The sequence below is a fragment of the Stomoxys calcitrans genome, chromosome 2, assembly GCF_963082655.1.
Source record: "Stomoxys calcitrans chromosome 2, idStoCalc2.1, whole genome shotgun sequence".
NCBI classification, from domain to species: Eukaryota; Metazoa; Arthropoda; class Insecta; order Diptera; family Muscidae; genus Stomoxys; species Stomoxys calcitrans.
In genome coordinates this window covers 40,244,711-40,269,135 of record NC_081553.1, presented here as the reverse complement: position 1 = coordinate 40,269,135, position 24,425 = coordinate 40,244,711, and the positions used below count along the sequence as shown (strand labels likewise).

The 24,425-nt window shown below is 32.9% G+C and overlaps 1 protein-coding gene across 1 annotated transcript in view; it reads right to left on the bottom strand.

Moving 5' to 3' along the window:
• The window catches only part of LOC106088732 (CCR4-NOT transcription complex subunit 6-like), a 193,398-nt gene that overhangs the window by 40,457 nt on the left and 128,516 nt on the right, over nt 1-24,425 (bottom strand). The gene's annotated exons all lie outside the window — the stretch shown is intronic.

Genomic DNA, 24,425 nt, shown 5'->3' with positions numbered 1-24,425 from the left:
GGACTATCCTCGGATTCAGGCCCCATTTCGAACCTACGGCCCGTCTATATAGTGTCCAACATCTGTGAGCCTTCTCAGTACGCTCCTGAATGTGACACTTCCAATTCAGCTTCTTGTCCAAGATCACACCTAAGTATTTAACCTTGTCAGATATCGAAATCGTTTCGTTGAGGAAACGTGGTGCGTTCGTCTTCCTCGTGAACAGGCATATTTCAGTCTTCTCTGGGTTAACATTGAGACCCTTAGGTCTAGCCCAATCGTGTGCCATCTGCAAGACCCTTTCGCCCCTTCTTTATAGATCGTTCGGATCTTTACCCCTTAGAAGTATTATAACGTCGACGGCTTCGAATCCCTCCTCAGTCAGCATGCCTAATAAGTCATTTATGATTGTCACCGATAGGAGTGGCGATAAAATGCCCCCTGTGCCACTTTCTTCCTTATACAATATTTATGCCATGGGACACACAATTTATCCACCTGTTCCTTAGCATATGGTTTATCCAGTCTCTAAGGACCGGGTCCACCCTGACTGGTCTAAAGATTGGATCAGTGTGTACGTTCGCACATTGTTAAAAGCCCCCTCGATGTCAATGCACACCGTCAGTGTGAACGTTTTGGCATCGAAAAATTCTTCTATTTTATGCACAACCTCGTGCAGGGTAATCTCCACCAACCTTCCCTTGACATAGGCATGTTGTTTTTATTTGGGCAGTTCGTAAGATATCCTACTCTTTAACATGGTATCCAAAATACGTTCCATGGTTTTGAGTAGAAAGGACGAAAGTCTTATAGGCCTTTGGTGGCGCATAACTTGCCTTGCCAGGCTTGGGTACACATACCACCCTTGCCTCCTGCCAGGATTTCGGCACACCTCCTGACAGGATTTCGGCAAGTCCCAGGCACGATGTGAAAATATTGGCCAGTTGGGGTGCCAGATAGTCTGCCTTATTCTGTAGTAACGCCGGAAATATTCCACCAAGTCAGGGTGACTTAAATGGTTTGAAGCTCCTCAAGGATTCCTTCACCATAAATTCCTTAATAATAAACCTTCTATCAACATCATTATACCAAGATTCCGGTGTCTCCGTTAGTCCCATCGTATCCTCCGTTGTCTCTGCTCTCACTCCCATGTCGTCTACTAAAGTTTCAGTTTGGACAGGGGTTTTTTCGAGAAACTATTTTATCTTGGCGGCGTCATTAACGCTATCGACCTATTCGCAGAAAAACTTCCAGGATGCACGTTTTGCCACTCTGGTAATCTTATTGTATTCCTTCACCCGTGTGTAATACACTTCCCCTTTTTTACGATGTGCTCTGTTAAAAAGTCTGCAGACTTCTTTCCCAATATTGCTAATCTTCCCGGTCATCCAGGATTTGTCTTGGGCTGATTTCCTTTCCCGAAGAGGACAACTATCTTCGGATTCGGCGCTGGTCGTGCTATTCTAAACCTAATGTGGCGATGGTCAGAGAAAGAGTGTTCCATGGAGACCCTCCAATCCTGAACCTTATCGACAAATTCATGTCCAAGTATAGGAGGTCTCCCCACCCCTACAAAAACGCCCAAAATGAGCACATTAGCCAATCACGGATATATGGGACTCGATTTGTTTGTTCCGAATAGACAGAAAAACGGCAGAAGCGATTTTCTCGAAGTGTTCGCATATTGTGTAGGTTGGTCTAAAAGGAAACATAGGCTATATAATTTTTCGATATCGAAAGGGGGACGGACTCTCCCCCTTATGCCAAAAACACAACCCAACATCAAAAGTGGACTGATCGGGACAATATAGGTATCAAATGAAAGGTATTGAAGAATAGAATACGAATCTGGTTTTAGTCTAAGTATCCATCGAGCTGCCCCAACCCCAAAACTCCCCCAAACAATCATATTGGACGTTCATTTCAATACGGGGCTCAAATGAAAGGTATTTGGGAGTAGATTTCGAATCTGGCATACTAAATCAGATCGAAGTATTGGGGGTCACGCCAAACCTCAAAAACGCCATTAGACCCATTATGACTATATGATACTTGGCTGAACCGATTTTCTTAAAATTTTCATAGATTTTGTACGTTTGTCTGGACCATTTTTATAGCCGAGTCCGAACTGCGTCCCGCAGTGTTGCACCTCTTTGGGGAACATTTTTTAAATGACCATGTATGGCTTTGTGCCTCGCAAATGTCGCCAACATTAAGAGGGGATAAACACCGATTTGTTCGATGTTCTTGCCAGGATTCGAACGCGTTCAGCGTCAAAGGCTATAATGGCACGAATTAGATATTAACATTCAGGGCAAAGTGTCCCCACCCTAAAAAGATATTAGAGAACTAAAGAAGGCGCAGCGGAGCGGGCCCGGTTCGGCTAGTCTGTAATATAGACGGATCTCTTGACCTAAAGTCATCACAGGGACATTTATTATTCGATTTCGCTGAAGTTTGGAACAGCGAGTTGTATAAAACCTCCAGACACCCGAACTGGATATGATCCAATCGGTCCAAATGCCATATAAACCGATTTGCCGATTAAGGTTCTTAAGCCCAATAACCCTTACAGTAAAATGAAAATTTGTCCTAACATATTGGTTGCCCAAAAAGTAATTGCGGATTTTTCATATAGCCGGCGTTGACAAATTTTTTCACAGCTTGTGACTCTGTAATTGCATTCTTTCTTCTATCAGTTATCAGCTGTTACTTTTAGCTTGCTTTAGAAAAAAAGTGTAAAAAAAGTATATTTCATTAAAGTTCATTCTAAGTTTTATTAAAAATGCATTTACTTTCTTTTAAAAAATCCGCAATTACTTTTTGGGCAATCCAATAATTTACCCCGCATTTTAATATGAAAGTTTGGATTTACTTGAGGAAACCCCAAAGGTTTTGGGATGGAGTACAACTTCATACCGCAGTATTGCCTCTTTGGCTGGAAATCATTATCCACATTCTTCAATCAGGGGTAACTCTTACATTTTTGCTATATTTTTTAAGTGTATATAGAGGTTCTTTTATTGTTTTTGAGTATTCAAAAGTTGACATGAAATTGAAAGATTTATTCCTATTACTTATCTCTTTTATCAATTAAAACTTTGAAAAGGCTATGCTTTCTTAAATTATCTGTCTGTCATGTTGTAATTGGATACTCTTGGACAAAGAATTTAGGCAAATGATTTCCATTCCCAGACTTCTAAAAGTCTTTTGAACTCAAATTAATGACAAATTTTTCTCAAATATCGTGGGACATAAATAGAAACTTCAATTACAATGATTGATTGAATCTGAAGCAATTTGTTGAAGATTTTCATTTCAATCAAGTAAAAAAAAAAGACAAACTTTTTATCATTATCCATGGTGATATTATGTAGCTTTGTGCTTGTTTTTATGGATGGCTTGTTCAAATAAATTAAACAAAGTGAATTGAACTCAAATTGAAAACAAGCTAACCAAAGCGATAAATTAAAGTTCATACGAATATGGATGGATTGGATTGGATTGGATTGTAATGCATTCATTGCTATGGGATAAGATTGGATTGTATTGAATTGCATTTATGCGTCCGTCCATACAGCGCACACACAAAGCGAATGATGGGACAGGCAATTGTGATGGCCATGATGGTGATTGTCATCATTGTCGTGGTATTATAAAAATAAACATTAGAGACAAAGAGCAGCGAGAGATGGAGAGGACAAAATCCAACTATTATTACTATTATTATAACTATTTGTATTTGCTTAAGCGAAACACTACCAAACCAAAATAGATGAATTCGAGCGAAGCCGCTACAAACAAAGGCAAAAAGCAAAAAATCACCGGGGAAAAATGCTGTGTAACTGGTTTCTTCTTTGCGCATGTGCAACAACAGCAGCAGCAGCCAAAGTTTCCATCATCGATCGTTCCAATAGAGCTCTTAGTGAGACTCTTGGTGTATTTCGAAAATTGTTTCGATTACAGTGCAATGCCATTAATTCAGTTTGCAGATCATAAACACAGACAATTGTTGTTGGTGTCGTTGTTTCAAGTGAAACAACACCATATAGTTTTGTTCTCTTATTTGCTCTAAGCAATAGCTTGGATGAATGTTAAAAGTGTTGAAATTGAATACAACATACAAAATTTATGAAGGGTTTGTACTACAGTAACAAAAATGCCAAAAGTTATTATTACTTCACTCTTCTCAATAAGTTGTATGTTAAACATTCCCATTGGAGAATTTATGATTTAATCATACAACACCATACCATATCAGAATATTGATATGAGACTTTATAGTACATGTCTTAAAGCATCTTGATGTTCTTAACCAATCAAGTAATGTCCGTCTTTACTTCAGTCTATACTAAGCACAGCAACTTTTAAAGAACGATCTGTGCAGCTCAAATGTTTAGATGAAATTTCCTAAGAAATTTCTTGAATTATGTTTAACTCAAGATTTAAGTTGAAAAAAAAGTACAACACTTACCTGTTCACACCAAATGTTAACAAATTCCATGAAAATAAAAGAAGAAAAAAATCATGATTAATATTCACTATTTTGAAAAATTATTACTATACTATATTTGTAGATTTGGAAATAATTTCGCAGCTTCTTTCAATCCACCCTTCCTCTGAAATGGTTGCACAATTAAGGTTTCATGTTAACACCATTAACAAGACCATTTATCTATTTAATTTGGGTACGTGGTGTTGATTTATTCCAAAAACTCCAAATGAGCATCTAAAATGCCCATGTAAGGTTATATCAAATCATGGTGGCGTTTTGTTTTATATCTAAACATGAATCTAATTAGCTTCTGATTTGTTTTTTTTTTTTTGGAAATTAAAAAGGGTTATTCCAAAAAAATTCAATCAACATTTAGATGTGATGGATGAGATCAATGTTAGACATTACATTAATTACACCTTCAGAGAAGCCGTTGATGAAGTTCATTAAACCGAGAATTTTGTTATTCATTGAAATGGTGAAGAAGAGAGAATGATTCTACCATGGGTGAAGAAAAAAATATTTATTTTGGCAGAAAATTCATGTTAACAAAATTAGAAACATTAAACTGTTCTATTATGTGTTCTATGTTTATAACCACATTATGGCACCATAAGCCCATAGAAAAAATCCACCACGGCGTTGTCAAATTGAGCCCATTGGTTCATAAATGTTTACCAACACAGATGCTTTCAGATAAACCACGAAGGTTTATACATAGACAACAGCTTTTTGGCAACGAAACGTTGAAAACTGCCCACGGACGTTCACATATTGACGACTTGGAATGTAATATGTTTGTGTGCAGTTGGGGATCGAAACTGTGTTCCATCCACACCATGTTTTTGCGATGCCCAGCGCTTTACGGTTGGGTTGATGCCAAGTCATCAAACTCGCCTCTCAATAAGTCAATATGGCACTGTCTTGTTGAAACCACATGTCATGCAAGCCAAGCACTTCCATTTTGGGCAAAAAATAAATTATCATATTTTATGCTTATTTTTGCAAAACACCAATCATTTAATCTAAAACAAGTAAAAGCGTCCCATGTCTGGGAACCCACCACCATCGATTCTGCTAAAAATTTATACAAAATAAATTAAGGTGAAGGGCATAATGTAATTTGACAAACCAAACTTTTGTTAAATCAGCAAAAATTAAAGCTTCTAGGAACCGAACAAGGATAATCGAGAGACCGGTTTAGATGGTAGCTATACCAGGTTATATACCGATTTGTACCGTACTTGGCACAGTTGTTGGAAGTCATAACAGTCAAAATTGTGGCTTGTAAGGGCTTAAGAAGTCAAAACGGGAGATCCGTTTATATGAGAGCTATATCAGATTATAGACCGATTTGGACCGTACAAGCCACAGTCGTTAGAAATCAGGGACGTAGCCAAGATTTTATTTTGGGGGGCCCATCCTACATTTTTTCAACAACAAAACAAAAAGTACCGCTTTAACAACAAAAAGTACATTAGAAATGCCTTAAAAATATTCTAGCTCGAGTTAGGAATGAGGTATGATAATGAAATTTGGATTGGCGTAAAGTAGACGACTGAAACCAATTTTTCCCATCATGTTTTGAGGGGAAATTGGCTTGTCAAAAGTCGGCAATTTTTTTTTCTCAAAAATATCTCAAAATTCTTAGGAGTGAGATTTGATGGTTTCTATAAAAAATTAATTTATGGCAACAATCCTACTTCTTTTGGCAGCAGGTTCTATTTTATGCCAAAAACATTAAATCGAGTTTTCTTTGCTAAATGGTCATAAAATATTAGGATAAAAATTACTTTTCTGCTGTAGGAGTTTAGGAAATAAAAAGATTTTTTTTCAAAAATTTTTAAAAATCAAAATATTTGAAAATATTGCTACTTCAATATAAATTCTCTAAATTAAGAACATACTAGCCTATGTTCGTCGCTTCGCTGCTCCCGATGGTGCACCAAACTGTAATTGTATCGCAATTTTAATAGATTTAGCCTTATCCGTAAAGAAAGAACATTTTGAAAGTTTTAGTGTACTAAATGTACGAATTAAAATAAACCTCTAGTCGGCCGATAAATACTTTCAAGGTGTAACTGTATCGCAATTTTAAGACCTTTAGTTCAATTTGTAAATCAAGTCTAGTCTAGTCTTCTAGTCATCCGTTACATACTGCCAAGATGTACCTGTATCTTTAATGTCACAGATGTAGCTCAGTCTAAAAACAAAATCTTCTAGTCGCTCGGTACATAGTGCCTCGATGTTACTATATTCCAAATTTCAGAGGTGTTGCTCAATCCGTAAAGAAGGTGCCATATTGTACGTTTTAGTACTAAAATATCAACAAATTCTTCTAGTCGTCCGGTACATACTGCCAAGATGTGCCTGTATCCCAAATGTCAGATATGTAACTCAATCCATAAAGAAAGTACTACATGGTAGCAATTATAGCAATTACAGCACTCATGTACTTATTGTCTTGAATTCTTGAGCCACTAGAGGGCGCAATTCTTATCTGATTTAGCTGAAATTTTGCATAACGTGTTTCGTTATTAACGTGTTTTGTATGAGGTGTTTTATTATGATTTCCAACAAGTATGCCAATTATGGTTCAAATCGGTCCATAACCTGATATAGCTGTCATATAAACCGATCTGGGGTCTTGACTTCTTGAGACACTAGAGGGCACAATTCTTATCCGATTTGGCTGAAATTTTGCATGACGTCTTTTTTTATGACTTCCAACAACTGTGCCGAATATGGTTCAAATCGGTCCATAACCTGATATAGCTGCCATATAAACCGATCTGGCGTCTTGACTTCTTAAGACACTAGAGGGCGCAATTCATATTCGAATTGGCTGACATTTTGCATGACGCCTTTCGTTATGACTTCCAACAACTGTGGCAAGTATGGTTCAAATCGGTCCATAACCTGATATAGCTGCCATCTAAACCGATCCTGGATTTTGACTTCTTTAGCCAGTTGAGGGCGCAATTCCTATCCGATTTAGCTGAAATTTAGCATGAGGTGTTTCGTTATGATTTCCACCAACTGTGTTATGTATTGTTGAAATCGGTCCATAACCTGATATAGCTGTCATATAAACCGATCTTGGATCATAAATTCTTCAGCCACTAGAGGGCGCAATTCTTGTCCGATTTGACTGAAATTTCGCATGAGGTGTTTCGTTATGATTTCCACCAACTGTGTTATGTATTGTTGAAATCGGTCCATAACCTGATATAGCTGTCATATAAACCGATCTTGGATCATAAATTCTTCAGCCACTAGAGGGCGCAATTCTTGTCCGATTTGGCTGAAATTTTGTATGAGGTGTTTTGTTATAATTTCCAACAACTGTGGCAAGTATGGTTGAAATCGGCCCATAACCTGATATAGCTGTCATATAAATCCATCTGGGATCTTGACTTCTTGAGTCTCTGGAGGGCGCAATACCTATCCGATTTGGCTGAAATTTTGCATAATGTGTTTCGTTATGACGTTAAGTATAACCTGATATAGCTGAAATATATCTCAATCTTGAATCTTGACTTTTTAAGCCACTAGAGGTCGCAATTCTTATACGATTTAGCAGATATTTAGCATGGCGTGTTTTGTTATGACTTTTAACAACTGTGCCAAATATGGATCAAATCGGTCCATACCCTGATATAACTGCCATTTTAACCGATTTGGGATCTTGACTTCTTCAGCCTTTTGAGGGGCAATTATTATCCAATTCGGCTGAAATTTTCCATGAAGTGTTTTATTATGACTTCCAATCAATATGCCAAATTGGATTCAAATCGATCCGTAACCTGATATAGCTGCCATATAAACCAATCTGGGATCTTGACTTCTTGAGCCTCTAGAGGGCGCAATTCCTATTCGATTTGGTTGACATTTTGTACAACGGCTTCTTCCATAATTTTTAACATACGTGTCAAATATGGCCTGAATCGGTCTATAGCCTGATACAGCAACCCTATAAACCGATTTCCCTATTTTACTTCTTGAGCCCCTATTGGGCGCAATTCTTGTTCGATTACACAATGACTTCTCCAATATGTAACTCATGGTGCGAATCGGACCATAATTTGATATAGTTCTAAAAGCATAGCAATTCTTTTCTTGTATCCTTTGTGTGCCTAAAAAGAAATGCCAAGAAAAGAACCCTACAAATGCGATCCATGGCGGAGGATATATAAGATTCGGCCCGGACGAACTTAGTACGCATTTACTCGTTTTCAACTCTATCCATCACGAGGTAAGTTACGCTTTCCTACATTTCTCTTTGAAAGTTATGCACAAAAAATTGGTCATATAAGGCCTTCTACTGAATGCGCCTTATGGTGCGCCCACTCAATCCTAATCTAAACATCTCTTCACAAAAATTTAATGAATAAATGTCCCCTCAAACCAACATTTTAAAAGCAAAATCATTTGGGTAATAAAATCAAGGTCGTCATGTAATAACCATTAAAAAAAAACACTATTCAATTACCAATGGGATCATTAACATAACCCACTTGGGGGTCCACAGTTTTGCCATAATTATTATTGTTGGCAACGAATGAAGGAGGAAGCATCACCAACAAAAAAAAAAAAAAACGAAAACTCAAAACTAATTATTGACAAATAAAATAGTAAATAGAAAATCAGCTAACCAATACCAACAAAGGCACAAAGGAAGTCATAGTTTTTTTTTTTTTTTTTGATTTTTGTCGAAAAACGGCAACAAGAAAAGTCTTTCATTTTATGATGCCATGAAGAAAAGATGATGCGATATGCTTTTGTATAATCAAAAAGAAACCAAAGAAAGACAAATAAAGATAAAAGCAATAACAACAACAACAGCGAAAAAACCAACCAAATTATGGACAACAACGGTATTATGTTGATTATTTAGGTCTTAGGGTTTGGTTTGGTTGGTTTTTTTTCTTGTTTTGGTTTTAGTTTTTTTTTTTTTTTTTTGGGGGGGGGGGGTATTCTTCATGTTGTAGGTACAATAAAAGCATTGATCATTATTACGGTGTTGGTATTTTTTTCTTTTGATAACTAAAGACGGATCTCCATCTGTGGCCGCTCTTCACCTCTGTTGATCTTGAACATCATCATCGTGATGACATCAATAGTAATAATAATGTCTTCTTCAGCTTCGTGTTCGTCATTCGTTCATCAAGATGGAATATAAAGAAAATATAGCACAACTTCTGTTTTTTTTTTTCTCGGTCACTTATGGTCAAAAATCCAATTACACAATTGGGTAATACGAGTATTGTGTCACACACATACCAAACACACATATTTCAAACATTAAAAAAACCCCCAAATGATCTGATTTTATTTTATTTTTTTATTGTTCAACGAACTGTCAAAACAAAAAAACTGGTCAGTCCGGTGTTAATTGACCTGTGTAAAAATAACAGGAAATAAATATTGGGCAAAAAATTTCCTAAATGTTGGGGTTAAGATAAGAATCAGCACCGCAGTAATTAAAATTAAAAATAAACATTTATCAAGTTAAACTTTTGGAATTTATCATTCTAAATTTAGATTAAAAACCATTAAGAATTACAAAATAAGATTAAACATGTAAAAACGAGTCAAGTTTGGCCGGACCGAATCTTAAAGCAAGTTTAAATTGAAATTTTTATGATCTGGATTTAACTAAATCCAAAAAACAAATCCTGTTCATTTACACTTTCGGGGATTTAAGTGACATACACAAGCGTGCATGCGAATACATGAATGTGCATATCACACACATCCATACACATTTCTTGAAAACACTTGCATATTTTGGTACTGTTATCGATTATTCAGCCATGAAATCGGATTTATTTGGGATTTAAAAATAAAACCTGCGAAAATGGGATTTTTTTTTGTATGGTAAAACCTGCAAAAAAAACACAGGATTTAGCAGTTAAATCTCGAAAATGCCATAAATACGGATTTAGTGGCCAAAGTAAACGTACTTTTTTATACCGTTCACCATGGATCGCATGTGACCAGCGACAATGAGTTTTTCAAAAAACATAAGAGCTATATCAAGTTATAGACCAAAATGAACCCCAATTCACAAGGCTGTAAGAAATCATAGATAAAAACACCTCCAAAATTTCAGTCAATTCGAATAATAATTGCGCGCGCAAGAGGCTCAGGAAGTCAAATTGGGAGATCCGTTTATATGGGATCTATATAAGGTTATGAACTGATTTGGTGGCCAATGTAAACATACTTCTTTATACGGTTCGCCACGGATCGCATGCGACAAGTGACAATGACTTTTTCAAAACACATAACCGCTATGACAAGTTATAGACCGAAATGGATCCTAATTCACATGGCTGTTAGAAGTCATGGAAAAAAACACCTCCGAAATTTCAGGCAAATCGAATAATATTTGCGCCCTTAAGAGGCTCAGAAAGTCAAATCGGGAGATGCGTTTATATGGGAGCTATATAAGGATATGAATTGATTAAGATAATACTTGGCACAGTTTTTGGAAGTCATACCAAAGCAATACGTGCAAAATTTCAGTCAAATCAAAAATGTTTAACCTCAACACTAGTTAAATGAACTAACTTTGGAAAATATTGAACTTCCTTTGGCGCTAAAGAATTATGTGCTCGCTGCGAGTTCAATAATTGCATAACAGTTACGAAATTGTTTTTATATACTATTTGTTCACTTTTTACTACCCACTGACTAATAGTGACACTAGTTGACAATGCCACAATCAGCTTATTCAATTCTAGTTCAACACTAACTAACAGTTATTAAATTATGCTTACTTCCGAGAATGTTATTGTGAACTCAAGAAATAAACTTGTAAACATTTAAGTTACAGATATTGAATTAAAATTTCAAATTTCTTTGAGTAGTTCATTCAGTAATAAGTTCCAGAAAAGGTATCGTTGACGACAATATGACTCCATCCATGCTTGGTAAAGTGCTTGCTTTTCCAAAGAAATAAGTTTAAGTAAAATTACTAACACCACCTGAGTTTTTAACTTTTTCACATATACTCATGAAAGTTAGTTGTAGAAGTTTTGTTTAGTTTAGTTTAGTTTTTAGAAAATAGCCTTTCTAGAAGAGAAAGGTTATTTACTTACCCCTTACGAAATTTTATTTAATTAAACGTGAGTAATTATCATGAACTAAAATGCATTATGTAATAAACTGATATTTATGTTAAGCATTTTTCTGAGTGTAGAAGCTCAAGAAGTCTTATTGGGACATCGGTTTGAACTGATTGCAACGTGCAAAATTTCAGCCAAATCGGTTAAGAATTGCGCCCTCCAAAAGCTCAAGAAATCAAATCCGGAAATCGGTTTATATGACAGCTATATGAGGTTATGAACCGATTAGTGCCAAACTTGGCACAGTTGTGGGAATCACAATAAAACCCAACGTCCAAAATTTCAGCTAAGAATTGCGACCTCCAGAAGCTCAAAAAGTCAAATCGGGAAATCGTCATATGTATCAGATTATGGACCGGTTTAGACCAAACTTGGCACAGTAGTTAGAAGTCTAATCAAAACACCAGGTGCAAAATTTCAGCCAAATCGGGTGGTAATTGCGCTTTCAAGAGGTTCAAGAAGCCAAAACTTAAGATCGGTTTATATGGCAGCTACATCAGATTATAGATTGACTAAGCCCATACTTGGCACAGTTGTTGGAAGTCATACCAAAGCAACACGTGCTAAAGTTCTAAATTGGATAAGATTTGCACTCTCTAGAAGACCAAGAAGACTAATCGGGAGATCGGTTTCTTTGGGGAGCTATATAGGTTTTGAACCGATTTGAGCCATAATTTGCGCAGTTGTTGGAAATCATAATAAAACCCAACGTGCAAAATTTCAGCCAAATCTTCTGAGGATTGCGTCCTTCAGAAGCTCAAGAATTCAAATTGGGAAATCGGTTTATATGGCGGTTATATCAGGTTATGGACTGATTTAGACCATATTTGGCACAGTTGTTGAAAGTCATACCAAAACACCAGGTGCAAAATTTCAGCCAAATGGAATAAGAATTACGCCCTCTAGAAGCTCTAGAAGTCTAATCGGGAGTCTAATTGGGAGTCTTATCGGGGAGATCAGTTTATGAAGGGTGATTTTTTAGCTATTATCTTTTTGGCACGTTTTGTTTCATTGTCAAACACCTTCAGTTTGGTCTACAATTTAACCATGAATCGTCTTACAAACGAACAATGCTTGCAAATTATTGAATTTTATTATCAAAATGCGTGCTCTGTTAAGAAAGTCGCGCTAATTCCATTTTATAGTCAGTTTAATCGACACCCTAAAGCGGCTATTCGGGGTACTGTGACTAAATTTCGCACCAAATTTACATTGCTAGATATAAAACCACCAACGCGCTAACGTAGAGTGCGAACTGAAGAAAATAACGCAGCTGTATCGGCTAGTTTTAATGATGTTTATCAAATATCGATTCGTCGCCGTTCGAAGAAATTGGGCGTCTGTTACTCAACAACGGAACGATTTAGGTGCAAAGCCTTTCATAATACAGCTGGTGCAAGAATTGAAGCTGAACAACCTACCGCAACGCCGAAGATTCACGTTTTTATCGAAAAATTGTGTTCAGCGACGAAGCTTATTTTTGGCTCAATGGGTACGTAAATAAGCAGAATTGTCGATCTTGGAGTGAAGATCAGCCAGAACCATTGCAAGAGCTACCAATGCATCCAAAAAATGTATAGTTTGGTGCGGTTTATGTGCTGGTGGCATCATTGGACCGTACTTCTTCAAAGATGATGCGAATCGTAACGTAGCTGTGAATGCTGAGCGTTATCGTGAGGTGATATCCAACTTTTTTGAGAGCTTGACTTGCATGACATGTGGTTTCAACAAGACGGTGTCACATGCTAAACAGCGCGCGTAACAATGGACTTTTTGAGAGGCGAGTTCGGTGAACATTTTATTTCGCGTCCGAGACCGGTCGTGCGATTCAACGCCTTTAGACTATTTTTTGTGGTGCTATGTTAAAGCTCATGTCTATAGAGACAAGCCCGCTTCAATTGAAGTATTGGAAGACAACATTGTAGCATTTATTCGTGAGATACCGGCCGAAATGTTGGAAAGAGTATGCCAAAATTGGACTAAGCGGATGGACCATTTCACTGTTAAAAATGCATGAAATAATCTTCACATATTAAATTATATGGACCGTAGTATCGATTCAAATAAAGATTTCATGAATTGTTCTCAATTTAACGTGTTTTTTTTCAAAAACTTTCCTATAACTCTTAAAAATCACTCTTTAAAACATTTGAATATTTTAAATTAAAGTTTTAATTGATCCAATTAAAAAATTAATTGGATATTATGAAAATTTCAATAATTTTTTTTAATTGGATCAATTAAAAATGTAAATGAAAATTTGAAAAAATTCGATCATTTTTTAATCGATTCAACAAAAAAATTAAATGGAAATTTTAATTCAATTTTCCAATTTAAGATGCTTCTTTTTAATTGAAAAAATTTTCAATCAACTTTTTCAAAAACTTTGATTGATATTATCATTTTCGTGATTGAAGCAGTTTCAAGTGAAACATTATGATTGAAACTGATTTTTATTTTTTTCTGTGTAGGCCTTAATTTCCGAGTGTTGGGCAAAAAAAAATTTTCCTTCCCTTTTTTCGTAATAAAATCTTCCAGAACGATTTGCATATCATGGGCGGGACAGGGGTCATATTCACTTTCTTGACGCTCGTAGAAAATATGCTTGGTCTGATTATCCTTCCTTGTATTCCGTCGGGTTATGGGCGCAAATAAGGCTGATGTTAAAGAATTTGGCCTTTATGCGGAGGATTGTGGTTAGCCTCTCATTCACCGGAGTAAACCTGGTGACAAGGTGTTTCTATCTTCGACTAACCACAAATCCACAGCCTATTTAATGCCTCGTTTCATGGCAACGATAACATGGGGCGTGCCCTCTAGGTGTTATTGTGGAGCCCTTTCCGAGCCATCGCTCTTCCTGTATGGCAGTAATGTCAGCCCTGTATTTCTCCAATATTTCCGTCAGTGCGTATACCGCGTCCTCTCTATGAAGACTGCGGACATTTCAGGTGCATATAGGCAAATCATGGTCCTTAAAACGTTTGCGGTAGCCGTCAATTTTTAATCTTCTTCGTTTTTTTCAAAGTAATCTCTTCAAGTTTTCCGGGTGATGGGCTACTATCGAACGCCCCAACCCATCGTTTTTATCGTTCATCAGTTGAATTCGCGGCATATTTTAGCTCACTCCCTTTAACAAATATGGAAGGTAGCTAACTAGGTGACACCGCGGGGATGCTTGTGTCCACATTTGAGATGAAGGAAGACCAAGATAAGCCTGGATTTCGCCAAGCTAAAACCAATCAGAACCGTTGCTTGGTTTTCAACATCCCCAAGTCACCCTATATTGTGGTACATTCTGTATGTTTCAGAGAAGTTCGGACCGATTTGGGCAAATGTTTGTTTGCACCTAAATGATACCTCAAAATCTCAAATCAAATGCTTTAATTTGGGGTGAAGTACCTAGGGGGAAAGCCCTACCACAAGATCCCTAAACGGGCATATAGGCTGATCGGTACAATATGGAACATAAACGAAAGGTATAAGAGGATTACGAATCCTAAATAAGGGTCCATTTGTAAGGAGGCACGCTCCTCTCCCAAATCCTCTCGAAAAGGGCATATAGACCGATTGCTGAAAGATGGGTCTAAAATGAAAGGTTTTTGAGAGATAGCGGTCAAGTGTCAGGTGGTTTGCTCCAATCACAAAACCGCTTGAGCTGCAACCCAACAGCTCTAAGCATTCAATATTTCAATGAGTTACTTCTACCCGTTCTCAAACGGCAGGTTTTTAATTCTATCCCACTGATCGATCGATCGATCTTAAAATTTTGTGAAAGGTAGCATTTAAATAATAAAGGTCTAAGAGGAGTTGTGTAAAAATTTAAGAGGAGGCGTAGTACAGATTTATAGTGAAGGATTCCGTAAATACAAAAGTAGAATATTCAGAAGGACCAGAAGTCAAGGGATAAAAAAGTTAAACGAAAAAAAGGGTTCCCAAAAGTCTGCTGTGCTTTTAGGTCTGCTCTGATGTGTACCAAAAAGGAAAAATTTTGTTAAAACTTGTATTTGAATATCCACTGTGCTCTGCATCATCAGTGTCTCTGCGACCATTTTTGAAGTCACAATACCTATCTCTTAGTATTGTTTTTGTTCAAGCGAAGAGAACTCCTGAACACTTTTCGAACTATTGACAGGCTCTTACTATATTCAGCATCCAGAACCAATGTGAAATTAAAAGAAAAATTTTTAAGTTTCACAAAATTTTTTTTGTAAAAGTCCAACAAAAAAAAACCAAAAATTTTCCTTAACTGAAACCACTGTGCCTTCATTGTCCACAGCTTGTGTTTGAACAGCTTTTAAGGAAAACACAATACATTAATGGAGGCATTTTTTCGGTCTTAGGGTTTTTGTAGCCGTTAGAATCTTAACTGTCTGACATTTTACATAACCTTCTTTAAAAAAAAAAAATTGTGGCAATTTGAGAGAGATGTGTCAGTTTTGCCTTATTTTTTAATGTTCACTACTTTTCTGGCGAGTTAGGCATAAGACATAGCCCACTGAGTATGGCAACTTTGAGTTTTTTTTTTTTTTTTGGGGGGGGGGGGGGGAAGCTGCTCTTAACTGTGCATATCTCACTTAGTCTGATTGTTGTCGTTGGCTTCTTTTAGTTTTATGCTTTCGTATTACTTCTTTTGATACAAAGGCTACACTACCGCCACGCAAAAACAAAAATTTAAGCCAACATGATCAAATTGGTTGGCTTGGTGGAGCTGTTTTGGCCTTTTTTGGTCTTTTTTTTGGCTCTTGTTTTGTTTTTTAAGTATAATTTGGTTTGGAACAATTCCTTCGAGTAACATAAAGTTGGGGCTTGGGCACTACTTTTGATATTTACGGGAATTTTGAAACTAAATGTAAGTGCTTCTACTTGAGTATGCTACATGAAAGCAATAAAATTTCATCTAAAGACAAAATTTCAATGAAATTTTATCAAAAGACAAAATTTCAATGAAATTTTATCAACAGACAAAATTTCAATGAAATTTTATCTAAAGACAAAATTTCAGTGAAATTTTATCTAAAGACAAAATTTCAGTGAAATTTTATCTAAAGACAAAATTTCAGTGAAATTTTATCTAAAGACAAAATTTCAGTGAAATTTTATCTAAAGACAAAATTTCAGTGAAATTTTATCTAAAGACAAAATTTCAGTGAAATTTTATCTAAAGACAAAATTTCAGTGAAATTTTATCTAAAGACAAAATTTCAGTGAACTTTTATCTAAAGACAAAATTTCAGTGAAATTTTATCTAAAGACAAAATTTCAGTGAAATTTTATCTAAAGACAAAATTTCAGTGAAATTTTATCTAAAGACAAAATTTCAGTGAAATTTTATCTAAAGACAAAATTTCAGTGAAATTTTATCTAAAGACAAAATTTCAGTGAAATTTTATCTAAAGACAAAATTTCAGTGAAATTTTATCTAAAGACAAAATTTCAGTGGAATTTTATCTAAAGTGAAATTTTATCTAAGACAAAATTTCAATGAAATTTTATCTAAAGACAAAATTTCAATCAAATTTTATCTAACGACAAAATTTCAATGAAATTTTATCTAACGACAAAATTTCAATGAAATTTTATCTAACGACAAAATTTCAATGAAATTTTATCTAAAGACAAAATTTCAATGAAATTTTATCTAAAGACAAAATTTCAATGAAATTTTATCTAAAGACAAAATTTCAATGAAATTTTATCTAAAGACAAAATTTCAATGAAATTTTATCTAAAGACAAAATTTCAATGAAATTTTATCTAAGGACAAAATTTCAATCAAATTTTATCTAAAGACAAAATTTCAATGAAATTTTATCTAAAGACAAAATTTCAATGAAATTTTATCTAAAGACAAAATTTCAATGAAATTTTATCTAAAGACAAAATTTCAATGAAATTTTATCTAAAGACAAAATTTCAATGAAATTTTATCTAAAGACAAAATTTCAATGAAATTTTATCTAAAGACAAAATTTCAACGAAATTTTATCTAAAGACAAAATTTCAATGAAATTTTATCTAAAGACAAAATTTCAATGAAATTTTATCTAAAGACAAAATTTCAATGAAATTTTATCTAAAGACAAAATTTCAATGAAATTTTATCTAAAGACAAAATTTCAATGAAATTTTATCTAAAGACAAAATTTCAATGAAATTTTATCTAAAGACAAAATTTCAATGAAATTTTATCTAAAGACAAAATTTCAATGAAATTTTATCTAAAGACAAAATTTCAGTGAAATTTTATCTAAAGACAAAATTTCAGTGAAATTTTATTTAAAGACAAAATTTCAGTGAAACTTTACCTAAAGACAAAATTTCAGTAAAATTTTATCTAAAGACAAAATTTCAGTGAAATTTTATCTAAAGACAAAATTTCAGTAAAATTTTATCTAAAGACAAAATTTCAGTGAAATTTTATCTAAAGACAAAATTTCAATGAAATTTTATCTAAAGACAAAATTTCAATGAAATTTTATCTAAAGACAAAATTTCAATGAAATTTTATCTAAAGACAAAATTTCAATGAAATTTTATCTAAAGACAAAATTTCAATGAAATTTTATCTAAAGACAAAATTTCAATGAAATTTTATCTAAAGACAAAATTTCAATGAAATTTTATCTAAAGACAAAATTTCAATAAAATTTTATCTAAAGCAAAATTTCAGTGAAATTTTATCTAAAGAGAAAATTTCAGTGAAATTTTATCTAAAGACAAAATTTCAATGAAATTTTATCTAATGACAAAATTTCAATGAAATTTAATCTAAAGACAAAATTTCAATGAAATTTTATCTAAAGACAAAATTTCAATGAAATTTTATCTAAAGACAAAATTTCAATGAAATTTTATCTAAAGACAAAATTTCAGTGAAATTTTATCTAAAGACAAAATTTCAATGAAATTTTATCTAAAGACAAAATTTCGGTGAAATTTTATCTAAAGACAAAATTTCAGTGAAATTTTATCTAAAGACAAAATTTCAGTGAAATTTTATCTAAAGACAAAATTTCAGTGAAATTTTATCTAAAGACAAAATTTCAATGAAATTTTATCTAAAGACAAAATTTCAATAAAATTTTATCTAAAGCAAAATTTCAGTGAAATTTTATCTAAAGACAAAATTTCAGTGAAATTTTATCTAAAGACAAAATTTCAGTGAAATTTTATCTAAAGACAAAATTTCAGTGAAATTTTATCTAAAGACAAAATTTCAGTGAACTTTTATCTAAAGACAAAATTTCAGTGAAATTTTATCTAAAGACAAAATTTCAGTGAAATTTTATCTAAAGACAAAATTTCAGTGAAATTTTATCTAAAGACAAAATTTCAGTGAAATTTTATCTAAAGACAAAATTTCAGTGAAATTTTATCTAAAGACAAAATTTCAGTGAAATTTTATCTAAAGACAAAATTTCAGTGAAATTTTATCTAAAGACAAAATTTCAGTGGAATTTTATCTAAAGTGAAATTTTATCTAAGACAAAATTTCAATGAAATTTTATCTAAAGACAAAATTTCAATCAAATTTTATCTAACGACAAAATTTCAATGAAATTTTATCTAACGACAAAATTTCAATGAAATTTTATCTAAAGACAAAATTTCAATGAAATTTTATCTAAAGACAAAATTTCAATGAAATTTTATCTAAAGACAAAATTTCAATGAAATTTTATCTAAAGACAAAATTTCAATGAAATTTTATCTAAAGACAAAATTTCAATGAAATTTTATCTAAAGACAAAATTTCAATGAAATTTTATCTAAGGACAAAATTTCAATCAAATTTTATCTAAAGACAAAATTTCAATGAAATTTTATCTAAAGACAAAATTTCAATGAAATTTTATCTAAAGACAAAATTTCAATGAAATTTTATCTAAAGACAAAATTTCAATGAAATTTTATCTAAAGACAAAATTTCAATGAAATTTTATCTAAAGACAAAATTTCAATGAAATTTTATCTAAAGACAAAATTTCAACGAAATTTTATCTAAAGACAAAATTTCAATGAAATTTTATCTAAAGACAAAATTTCAATGAAATTTTATCTAAAGACAAAATTTCAATGAAATTTTATCTAAAGACAAAATTTCAATGAAATTTTATCTAAAGACAAAATTTCAATGAAATTTTATCTAAAGACAAAATTTCAATGAAATTTTATCTAAAGACAAAATTTCAATGAAATTTTATCTAAAGACAAAATTTCAATGAAATTTTATCTAAAGACAAAATTTCAGTGAAATTTTATCTAAAGACAAAATTTCAGTGAAATTTTATTTAAAGACAAAATTTCAGTGAAACTTTACCTAAAGACAAAATTTCAGTAAAATTTTATCTAAAGACAAAATTTCAGTGAAATTTTATCTAAAGACAAAATTTCAGTAAAATTTTATCTAAAGACAAAATTTCAGTGAAATTTTATCTAAAGACAAAATTTCAATGAAATTTTATCTAAAGACAAAATTTCAATGAAATTTTATCTAAAGACAAAATTTCAATGAAATTTTATCTAAAGACAAAATTTCAATGAAATTTTATCTAAAGAAATTTTATCTAAAGACAAAATTTCAATGAAATTTTATCTAATGACAAAATTTCAATGAAATTTAATCTAAAGACAAAATTTCAATGAAATTTTATCTAAAGACAAAATTTCAATGAAATTTTATCTAAAGACAAAATTTCAATGAAATTTTATCTAAAGACAAAATTTCAGTGAAATTTTATCTAAAGACAAAATTTCAATGAAATTTTATCTAAAGACAAAATTTCGGTGAAATTTTATCTAAAGACAAAATTTCAGTGAAATTTTATCTAAAGACAAAATTTCAGTGAAATTTTATCTAAAGACAAAATTTCAGTGAAATTTTATCTAAGGACAAAATTTCAGTGAAATTTTATCTAAGGACAAAATTTCAGTGAAATTTTATCTAAGGACAAAATTTCAGTGAAATTTTATCTAAAGACAAAATTTCAGTGAAATTTTATCAAAAGACAAAATTTCCGTGAAATTTTATCTAAAGACAAAATTTCCGTGAAATTTTATCTAAAGACAAAATTTCCGTGAAATTTTATCTAAAGACAAAATTTCAATGAAATTTTATCTAAAGACAAAATTTCAGTGAAATTTTATCTAAAGACAAAATTTCAGTGAAATTTTATCTAAAGACAAAATTTCAAGAAAATTTTATGTAAAGCCAGTGAAATGTTATCTAAAGACAAAATTTCCCTCTAGGACTCATAGTTTAGAAGTTTTAAGATTTCCAACTGTAATTTCGATTTCTTATGGACTTTCAATGTTATTTTGAATTTCTTTAATTGAGTCACGATTTAAGGCCCATTTCCCCCTAGGACGTATAGTTAAGGAGATACAGCCATTTTAAGTTTGCCTTCCGTAAATTTCCATTTCTAATGGATTGTCAATGAAATTTTGAATTTTTTGATGTAGTCACGAATTAAGACCCATTTCCCTCTAGGACGCATAGTTTAGAAGATACAGCCATTTTAAGTTTTCCTACTGAAATTTCGATTTTTGATGGATTTTCAATGAAATTTTGAACTTTTTGATGGAGTCACGGATTAAGACCCATTTTCCTCTAGGACGCATAGTTTAGGAGATACTGCAATTTTGAGTTTTCTAACTGAAATTTTGATGGAGTCATCGATTCAAGGCCCATTTCAATCTAGGACTCATAGTTTAGGAGATACAGCCATTTTAAGTTTTCCATACGTAAATTTCGATTTCTAATGGATTGTCAATGAAATTTTGAATTTTTTGATGGAGTCACGAATTAAGATCCATTTCCCTCTACGACGCATAGTTTAGGAGATACAGCCATTTTAAGTTTTCCAACTGAAATTTTGATGGAGTCATCGATTCAAGGCCCATTTCCCTCTAGGACACATAGTTTAGGAGATACAGCCATTTTAAGTTTTCCAACTGAAATTTTGATGGAGTCATCGATTCAAGGCCCATTTCCCTCTAGGACACATAGTTTGGGATATACAGTCATTTTGAATTTTAAGTTTTTGAATTTTAAATTTTTTGATGGAGTCACAAATAAAGGCCCATTTCCCTCTAGGACGCATAATCTTGGAGATACAGTTATTTTAAGTTTTCCATTTGAAATTTCGATTTCTAATGGATTTTCCATGAAATTTTGAATTTTTTGATGGAGTCACGAATTAAGGCCAATTTCCCTCTAGGACGCATAGTTAAGGAGATACAGCCATTTTGTCTTTATATAAAATTTCTTACAAATTTTGTCTTTAGATAAAATTTCTTGCAAATTTTGTCTTTAGATAAAATTTCTTGCAAATTTTGTCTTTAGATAAAATATCTTGCAAATTCTGTCTTTAGATAAAATTTCTCGAAAATTTTGTCTTTAGATAAAATTTCTTGAAAATTTTGTCTTTAGATAAAATTTCTTGCAAATTTTGTCTTGAGATAAAATTTCTTGCAAATTTGGTCTTTAGATAAAATTTCTTGCAAATTTGGTCTTTAGATAAAATTTCTTAGAAATTTGGTCTTTAGATAAAATTTCTTAGAAATTTTGGTTTTAGATAAAATTTCTTAGAAATTCGGGTTTTAGATAAAATTTCTTGCAAATTTTGTCTTTAGATAAAATTTCTTGCAAATTTTGTCTTTAGATAAAATTTCTTGCAAATTTTATCTTTAGATAAAATTTCTTGCAAATTTTGTCTTTAGATAAAATTTCTTGCAATTTTGTCTTTAGATAAAATTTCTTGGAAATTTTGCCTTTAGATAAAATTTCTCGGAAATTTTGTCTTTAGATAAAAATTCTTGCAAATTTTGTCTTTAGATAAAATTTCTCGGAAATTTTCTTGAAACTTGTCTTTTATAAATGTTCAATTCAATTTTGTCTTTTGTTCGTTGCAGAGTACCAAGAGGCTGACTTCGCCTTACATTTGCCTTTATTCTCTTTTTTATTTAGTTTTCAAGTTTTTGTGTTTCTTTTTTTTATTTCCAAAAAACTTGCTGGAAATTACAAAATTTCGAAATCATCGTCAACTTTGGCTTTTAACAATAACAACAACAACAACAGCAGCAACAACCAACTACAATAAACAACAATGAAAAACAGTTGTGGTATTTTCAGTTTCGTTCTTGTTATGCTTAGAGCGAACCTTAAAGCCGTAAAGCTGCAGAGTAAACTTTCGGTGTTATTTCCAAGTGCCTTATTTATTGGAGAAGTCATTAAGCAGGCGTTTATTTTGTTTGGGGTTTTGTTTCCCCCCTTTAATGACTTACAAAATGTTGCCATTAGCCCAAGGCAGTGATGCATTATAGCAACACATTTACCCAGGCGAATAATTAGATCAATTCCGGCTTAATCTTCGACAAAAGTTTGGTAACATGATAGATTGTCTGTCTACGTAGCTGTTCTCACAATAAGAGATATTAATGTTTGATTGTTTGATACCATATTGAAGTGATATCTTGTGAGGAATATTTTTAAAGCCCTCATTTTGATGAAAGCGATATTTATGGGAATTATTTGAAAATAATTTACCCCAACAAAAATTAGTAAAACAATGAAAAAATATGAATGTGACGTTACAAGAAATCCTTAAATTCAAATGTTTTGCAACCCCCTCACCCCCTCACCCCTTAATTATGTGTAAATGTTAATGATTTATATTTTCCACCATTTAAGCTGCAATTACGCGATTTTTATTAATGTTTTATCTGCAAATAAAACATAAAATTATGTTGCCAAAAAGCTAATTTGCCGTTAAGTGCCCGCATTAGTCATCATAATGATGATGATGATGATCATCATCATCACCATCAACGCCATCACTGCACGGCACAATGGGATTATTAACAACGGCAAGCGGCAATGGCAGTGGGCAAGCAGCGACGGCAACCACATTCGTCAGTCATTGTGGCATAGCCATTAAAGCACAAAAAAAAAAGTAAACGTAATACTCTGTCTGACACCAATAATAATTACAGCTACCGCTTCAAATACGCGTTGCATATTATAATCTTATATTTCAAAATACAAACAACAAATTGTTGATAATTTTTGTTATTTCGGTCGTCGGTTTTACCATTGTAAATGTCAGATTTTCAAATCGGCGACCTACAATGCAGATAGGGACAGACGGATAGACAGACAGACAAATGGGCAGAATTTTCGGTTATGTCGATCGAGTATTGTGTCAAGTGGGTCGGTCCGTTCATTCGGCCGTCTGTCTGTCCGTCCAGCGGTAGCCCCATTTGATGGAAATTTTTGTGTTTTTTTGTTGTTTTGCCCGGTTTTTTTGTTGTTTAATGACTTGTAGTTTCACAGTTCCGAGCGACTCCTCACTCGCTCATTGTTGTCTTCTTTTCGTCTCCACTAAGTTGGCTTCTCATATTTTTTTAAATGTGTGTTAACGGTTATGATGTGTTACGAAATTTGTATATGATATTAGTGGCATTATTATTACTGGGTTATTGTGGCGGTTTTATTTCGGCATGGTTGTTGTATTGTTCTTCTTGTTATTGTTGTGGTAGTGCCATTGATGCCAGCCTATTTTAGCTGCTTATACACTTTGGGGTCTAATTTTTAATGTTTTCGTTATGTTTTCTGTTTTCTAAGCTTAATCTGAATCGCTGCTGCTCTATTTTTGTTCTTCTAGAATTTGTATGGTTTATAAATATTTTTGTTAAGAAAAATTTGCCCCTATTTACGATCACATTGATCACTGTGGGAACTGATGGCAAGTAAAATTTGCATCGATTAATCAAAAATAAAGAAAAAAAAACAAAAAATATAGTAAAAAAAATTTTAA